Here is a 7,437-nt window from a genome sequence, read left to right as displayed (position 1 = left end):
ATAGATAAAAAGCCTACAAACTAATTGTCCAACAAAGGGGGACTAGATAAATAATGATGATAGATCCATACAAGGAAAACGTGAACATCTGAAAAAACAAGATCCTCTTTAGGTATTGGTATTGAATAGCCTTTGTGTTAATTTGTTAAGCAAGATCAAGATGCAGAAGAGCATTAATAATATATTACCATTTCTGTAAGAAAAAGAATAAAAATATATACAAAAAGATTATCTTTTATATGTGTAGAATATCTCCGTAAGAAATTGGTAGCATTTGTTGCAGTTGGGGAGGGTAACAGGGAGGACAAATGTGGGAAGGAGAAGGCCTTTTCATATTAAAGACAGTAAGGCCTTTTCTGTCTTTAATATTTTCAACTATATGACTGTTCAATAATAAAATAATCATTAAGGACTGGGAAAACGGAAAAGCTTACCTGTGACCAGAAGCCAACATCCATGTTGGATGCATATTAGCATAATATTAAATCAGGTGAAGGCTAGGATTTTGTTGAGGAATTTAGAAGCCCAACATACAACAGTTCTTTTGAGTCTTTATCCTCATAAACCATGAATGATTTCATAGATTTAAAGACTTTTTGGATATACTCTCTATTAAATTGAGTAGTGAAATGAAAAATTTGGGTTCTGTAGTGGCTAAGGCATCATATACTGCATTTGCAGAGATAAAGAGGAGGCAGACAGTACTTTGGGAGGCTGAGGCGGGTGGATCCTTTGAGGTCAGGAGTTGGAGACCAGCCTGGCCAACATGGTGAAACCCGTCTCTACTGAAAATACAGAAATTAGCTGGGTGTGGTGGGGCATGCCTATAATCCCAGCTACTCAGAAGGCTGAGGCAGGAGAATCACTTGAACCTGGGAGGCAGAGATTGCAATGAGCCGAGATCACACCACTGCACTCCAGCCTGGATGACAGAGAAAGACCCTATGAGTGAGACTCAAAAAAAAAAAAAAAAAATAAAAAAGAGTAGACAGAAACTTGTTTCAGCAATTTTCTGTATTTTTGATAAAGCACATATCTGTAATAAAGAGAGGTGTATTCACATATGAACTCATTTTCCTTCTTTCTTCCCTTCTTTTTTCTTTCCTTCCTTCTTTCTTTTTTTTTCTTTTGAGACAGGGTCTTGCTGTGTTGCCCAGGCTGGAGTGCAGGGGCACAAACAAAGCTCACTGCAGCCTTGACCTCCTGGTGTCAAGTGATCTTCCCATCCCAGCCTCCTAATTAGCTGGGACTACAGGTGTGCACCATCATGCCCGCCTAATTTTGGGTTTTTTTTTTTTTTTTTGTAGAGATGGGGTCTTTCCATGCTGCCCAGGCTGGCCATGAACTACTGGGCTCAAGCAGTCCTCCCTCCTCGGCCTCCCAAAGTGCTGAAATTCCAGGTATAAGCCAGCAAGCCTGGCCTGCACTCATTTTTTTACTTGTTAATTCATTCAAAGAATGTTACTTAAGGACCTACCACATCTCAAGCACCTTTTAAAGCACCAAGATTATAACAGTGAACAAAATAAGTTGCCACTCATATGTAGCTCACATCCTAATGTGAAAGATAGGCAATAAATAAGTAGACAAAAATTCAGATGCTTACTGATATAAAAAAAATAAAGCAGAAAAGAGGGATACAGTATGTCTTGAGATGGAGGGAGGAGTATTTTGGGTAAATAGACATTTTATTTGAGCAGGTAGCATTTGAGAAAAGAACTGAATGATGACAGTGAATAGGAGTGTGAAGATCTTGGGGAAGAGTATTCTAAGCAGGAGGAATAGCAAGTGAAAGGCCCAGATATAGGACGTACTTAGTGTGTTCAAGGAACAGCTGGGAGATCATGTGGCCAATGTGTAATGACTGAGGACAGGGTTGGTAGGAGAGGATGCTTCTCAAACTTGTATGTGCACATCAGTCATCTGGTGCTGTCATTAAAATGCAGACTCTTGATTCTTTAGGTCTGGGTGGGGTCCGAGATGATGTCTTTCTAATGAGCTCCCTGGTAATGTGGCAAGTTATTAGATGGCACGGAGTCTGAATTTTATGTCATTCAGGAGGTCACTGGAAGATTTTAAGTAGAGAAGTGACATAATCTTATCTATGGTTTAAAAACATTTCTCTGGTTATTCTGTGGAGAACAGACTGTTGATTTCAAGCGTTAAAATAAGTATCCAATTGAGAGTTTACCAAGTAGATCAAGTGAGAGAGAAAATGACTTGAACTAGAGCTATTGTGATGAAAGTGGTATTGGTAAGATTCAGGATACATTTTGAATGCAGTGGGGACAGGACTTCCTGGTGATGATTAGTGTGGGCAACGGAAAGGAATCAGAGGTGACTCCTAGTTTTTAGTCAGAGTAACAACCCACAGGATGAATGGAGGTATCTTGAGGCAGGAAATTTTGGGGATGGGGCAGGCATTTCCTAATTACTGGAAAATATCCGAGGAGTGCAAAGTGGTGGTGTGCCTATCAGATCTCTTGAAAAGAACTGGCCACAAGGAGTGCAGTAAGTTAATAGCTGGTGGTTGCAGATGCCTTCAATATCTGATTCAGTTTTAGAGCTAAAGCCATCTGATTCCCAAGCAGCATCAGGTGTGATGCAAAGCCTTGCCAGAGCTCCCTACTGGACTGGCCAGAACTTCCTCACCGCTACACTGTAGTCTGAGCCTCCTGCTACCCTGTTCTCCTTCCTCTCCCTTCTCCTTGTATAGGAGTCAGCCCTACATCATAAGGTTTTCTTTTATATTTCACTGGCATTATCTCCAGTACATCTTTTGCATTTCCAACGCCTTCTTGGTATCTGTTTCCCAGAGGACCCAGTTGACAATCTCACTTAGAAGACACAACACATGGACTTAGAACCAGCCTTTCAGAATCTGATCTGCTTATAAATAGAGGAGCTTCTGTACTGAGGTCATTCTGAAATCTACTTTTCTTCCCATTTATATATTCTCGATTAGTGCTGTCCAATCTAAATATAATGGGAGCCACATATGTAGTTGTAAATTTTCTAGTAGCTACATTAAAAAATATAAAAAATAGGTGAAACCATAATAAATTTTAACTTCATATATCAAAATATTTTAACATGTAATCAATATAAATATTAATAAATATTTTACATTTTTTAAAATACTAAGACTGAGCTCTAGAGTTTCCACTTACAGTACATCTCAGTTTCACTGGCCACAATTCAAGTACATAATCTTCTGCCATCTCACTGTGTCCCGATATGACCTCTTCTTTGTGCATTTCCTGGAGAGATAGAGAGCAAACTCTCTGGTACCCCTTATTAGGATGCTAATGCTATTGGGTCAGAACCCCACCCTGTGACTCCATTTAACCTTAATTACCTCCATAGAGGCCCTGTCTCCAAATATAATCATGTCAGGGGTTTGCTATATGAATTTTGAGGGAACACCATTCAGTCCATAGGACAGGGTGTCTTTCCATCCCTCAGTGCCTTTGATGGCACCTGTGCTCCCTGTTCACAGTGTAGAGGAGCAAATATTAGTTTAGGAATCCACCAGAACTGGGTGTCTATTATTTGCCAACCATGTGACCTTGGAGAAGTTGCCTGACCTCTCTTAGATCTCTCACCTGTAAAATGGAGATAATGCTGCCTTTTTACAATGCTGTGAGACTTGTATGAGGTGGTGCATGTGGAGGCTTCTGGCCCTGGGTCTGCAAGGAGGTAGATGCTCAAGAATGGACAATTTTATTGATATGCATCTGCCTTCTGATTTGTAATTTTATTATTGATTTCATAGTTACCATTTATAATTGCAGAGTCACCATCTACCAGCTAAAAGGAAGTAACTGTAGGGTTCAATGCAAAAGAGAATAAATCTACTTTTCTTTCCTATGTGATTTCACAGTATGTACTGCATTAAGTGGGGGCTGGGATGCTACATGCACAGAAGTATGGCTTGTGTACAGTAAACTGTTTTTGTTCAAATTCTAATCTTCAGCTGTTCATTATTTTGTGGTCACCATTCTTGTGACCACATATTTATTAGCTCTTTTAAGTAAACATTGGAAAATAATACAGTGTAATGCACTGCTAATAGAAAACAGCAGGGGAGAAAGAGAGGAATCCTTTTAATTTTTATTACCAATCTACTTCTATTAAAATCCTCAGTTGAGAAGAAGGCTATCTTGGAGAAACACAGAGAGGAAATCTGAACTAGCAACATGAATATTTTATGTAGTAGATCTTCAACCAGGGGTTTTCTGTTCTTTGAAGATTCTGTGGGTATATCTTTCTTGACTACAGTCACACATTTGTACAATTCAAAATAAAAAATACAGTGTATGTCAGTTGCATCACTATCAGTCCTCAGTCTTTTTAAAAATTGAGTTGTTTGGTTTTGGTGTTGAGTTAAAAAAATAGATACTATGCTTGAATATATTTATCTCCTATATAAGTGAAATTAAGTTTTTTTTTTAAATAATTCAAAGCTAGTTCATGTATTTAGTTGGAAATTTAGTCTGAAAGAGCTTCAATTTGGTTTCTGTTTTTTTCTTTCCAACTAAACACATGTTGGTGGGGTGGGGGTATTGGGGGGCAATTGTTTCCCAGATGAATGGGACAGTCTTGAATGAAAACAGCTATCATTTTTGTTTGTGGGATTCTATTCAATTTGTATCAGAGATTAGTGAGGAAAGGTAACAAGAGAGACCTTCAAATTAAAAAATAATCTTTTTTTTTTTTTTTTTTTTTGAGATGGAGTCTTACTCTGGTGCTTAGGCTGGAGGGCAGTGGCGCCATCTCGGCTCACTGCAACCTCTGCCTCCCGGGCTCAACCGATTCTCCTGCCTCAGCTTCCCAAAGCAGCTGGGACTACAGGCTTGCGCCACCATGCCTGGCTAATTTTTGTATTTTTAGTAGAGATGTGGTATCACCATATTGGTCAGGCTGGTCTTGAGCTCCTGACCTCATGATCCACCTGCCTTGGCCTCCCAAAGTGCTGGGATTACAGGTGTCTGTCACCGTGTCACCGTGCCTACCTCTAAAAAATAATCTTTAAGGGTAGATACCCATGTGAATCCCAGCATGGCAGAACTGGAGAGGAACCCAAGGATCATTAGTCCAGCTCATCTTTTAGGAATAAGGAGGTGAAGTAACTTGACCAAAGTCTAATGTAGCTTGTGGCAGAGCTGGTGTTAGAATCCACCACTCCTGGCTCTGATTTTTCCATGAAGCATAATTTTTGTCCCTGGAAACCTTTCTTTTTAAATTTATTTTAAGCAAACTAATTATTGTTTAAAAATCTTACCTGGAAACTTCTAGTTCCCCTGTGTTGTGCAACCCCCAATGTGATAGCGTTTGACCATTGTGCCTTTGGAAGGTAATTAAGTTTAGATGAGATCATTAGGGTGGGGCCCCTATGATGGGATTAGTCCTGATAAGAAGGAAAGGGGAAGCCAGCATCTCTGTCCACATGGTAGTACACACCTAGAAAGAAGGCAGCTATCTGTAAACCAGGAAGCTTTCTCACTGGGGAACCAAATTGGCTGGTACTTTGATTTTGTATTTCTCAGCCTTCAGAGCTGTGAGAAATAAATCCCTGTGGTATTTTGTTATTGCAGCCCAAGGAGACTAAGATGGAAGGCAGTCAACTAAAGATGTACTAGAAATAAAGATACTGATTTGTAAAACTAAAAACATAGTTAAATCAGATCTGATTTCTCCTTTTTAGAAAAGCACAACTTTTATGAAAAGTTGAAATCAACCGTTAATTTATTGATTCAAAATGTTTGTTTGAACACTGTATGCTTAGGTTGGAATGAAGAATACTGGGTCCTGACTCTGGAGTCTAATGGAAGAGGTCTATCTGTAAATACATAATTACTCCTGGAAGGCAGGGCTCATGTCTCTCTTTTTTTTTTCTCACCATTTAATCCACATTATCTAATGGGAACAGAGAAGGCATTCAATTACAATTGACCCTTGAACAACATGAATTTCAACAGTGTGGGTTTACTTATACATGGATTTTTTTTTTTCAACCAAATGCAGATGGAAAACACAGTATTCACGGAGTTAAAAAAAAATAGATACTATGCTTGAATATAAGCATCTATAAACTCTTAATCTCGAAAGCCAAGAGTATGGATGGCTGTTTTTTTTTTCTTTTTACTTATTTTATTTAACTTTTATTTTAAGTTCAGGGATACAAGTGCAGATTTGTTACATAAGTAAACTTGTATCATGGGTTTTTTTTTATACAGATTATTTTGTCACCCAGGTATTAAGCCTAGTACCCATTAGTTATTTTTCCTGACCCTCTCCCTCCTCCCAACCTCCAGTCTCTGAAAGGCCCTAGTGTGTGGTGTTCCCCTCTATGTGTCCATGTGTTCCTATCATTTAGCTCCTAATTTAAAAATCTTCCCTGGAAACTTATAAGTGAGAACATGTGATATTTGGTTTTCTGTTTCTGTTTTAATTTGCTAAGCATAAAGGTCTCCCGTTTTATCCTTGTTCCTGTAAAAGACACCATCTCATTCTTCTTTTTTTTTTTTGTTTGACAGAGTCTCGTTCTGTCGCCCAGGCAGGAGTGCAGTGGTGCAATCTAGGCTCACTGCAACCTCCACATCCCTGGTTCAAACATTTTCCCTGCCTCAGCCTCCTGAGTAGCTGGGATTACAAGTGCAAGCCACCATGCCAGGCTATTTTTTTTGTATTTTTATTAGAGACAGGGTTTCACCATGTTGGCCAGACTGGTCTGGAACTCCTGACCTCAGGCAATCTGCTCGCCTTGGCTTCCCAAAGTGCTAGGATTACAGGCGTGAGCCACCGTGCCCTGCCAATTTCATTCTTTTTTATGGCTGCAGGCTGTTTTTTTCTGTACTGGGGCTCCACAGGGCCAACTGTGGGACTTGTATATGTGAGGATTTTGGTATATGTGGGGTTGGCAGCGGTAGAGGGGCTGGAACCAATCCTCTGTATATATGGAGGGATGCTAGTTTTGAAGGAATCAATCAGTGGGAAGAATGGATCATACATAGTTTTAGATAGGAGTTGATTTTAGGCTGGTTTTACTCTTTGAAATAGACTTTTTTTTTTTTTTAAAGAAGTAAAGATAAGGAGGGGTGTGATATGGAGCCTGAGCAGGAGTTTTCGTCTGATGCCATGTCCTTTATTTGACATTGGTTTAATCTTAGTATAGCCCAAGATATCCAGAGCCCATATAAGAAGCTACACTTTTGATTGAAGTCCCAGGATTCTAGAAATGGAACTGGAACCAGCTCTCTGCTTTCAAAATCAAAAGAAACCAATGATACCTTGACCAGGAATAAGAGAGAAAAGCAATTTTGTTTTTAAAAAAACTCCATTTACATTCATTAAATATATTCTTTTATGTTTATTGCCTCATTTAGTACTCACAACTCTGAAAAATTGTTATTCCATTTTAGAGATGAGAAAACT

This window comes from Sapajus apella, unplaced genomic scaffold (genome assembly GCF_009761245.1).
Source record: "Sapajus apella isolate SASKATOON/1434 unplaced genomic scaffold, GSC_monkey_1.0 scaffold19, whole genome shotgun sequence".
NCBI classification, from domain to species: domain Eukaryota; kingdom Metazoa; phylum Chordata; class Mammalia; order Primates; family Cebidae; genus Sapajus; species Sapajus apella.
Note: the sequence above shows the minus strand (reverse complement) of the source record.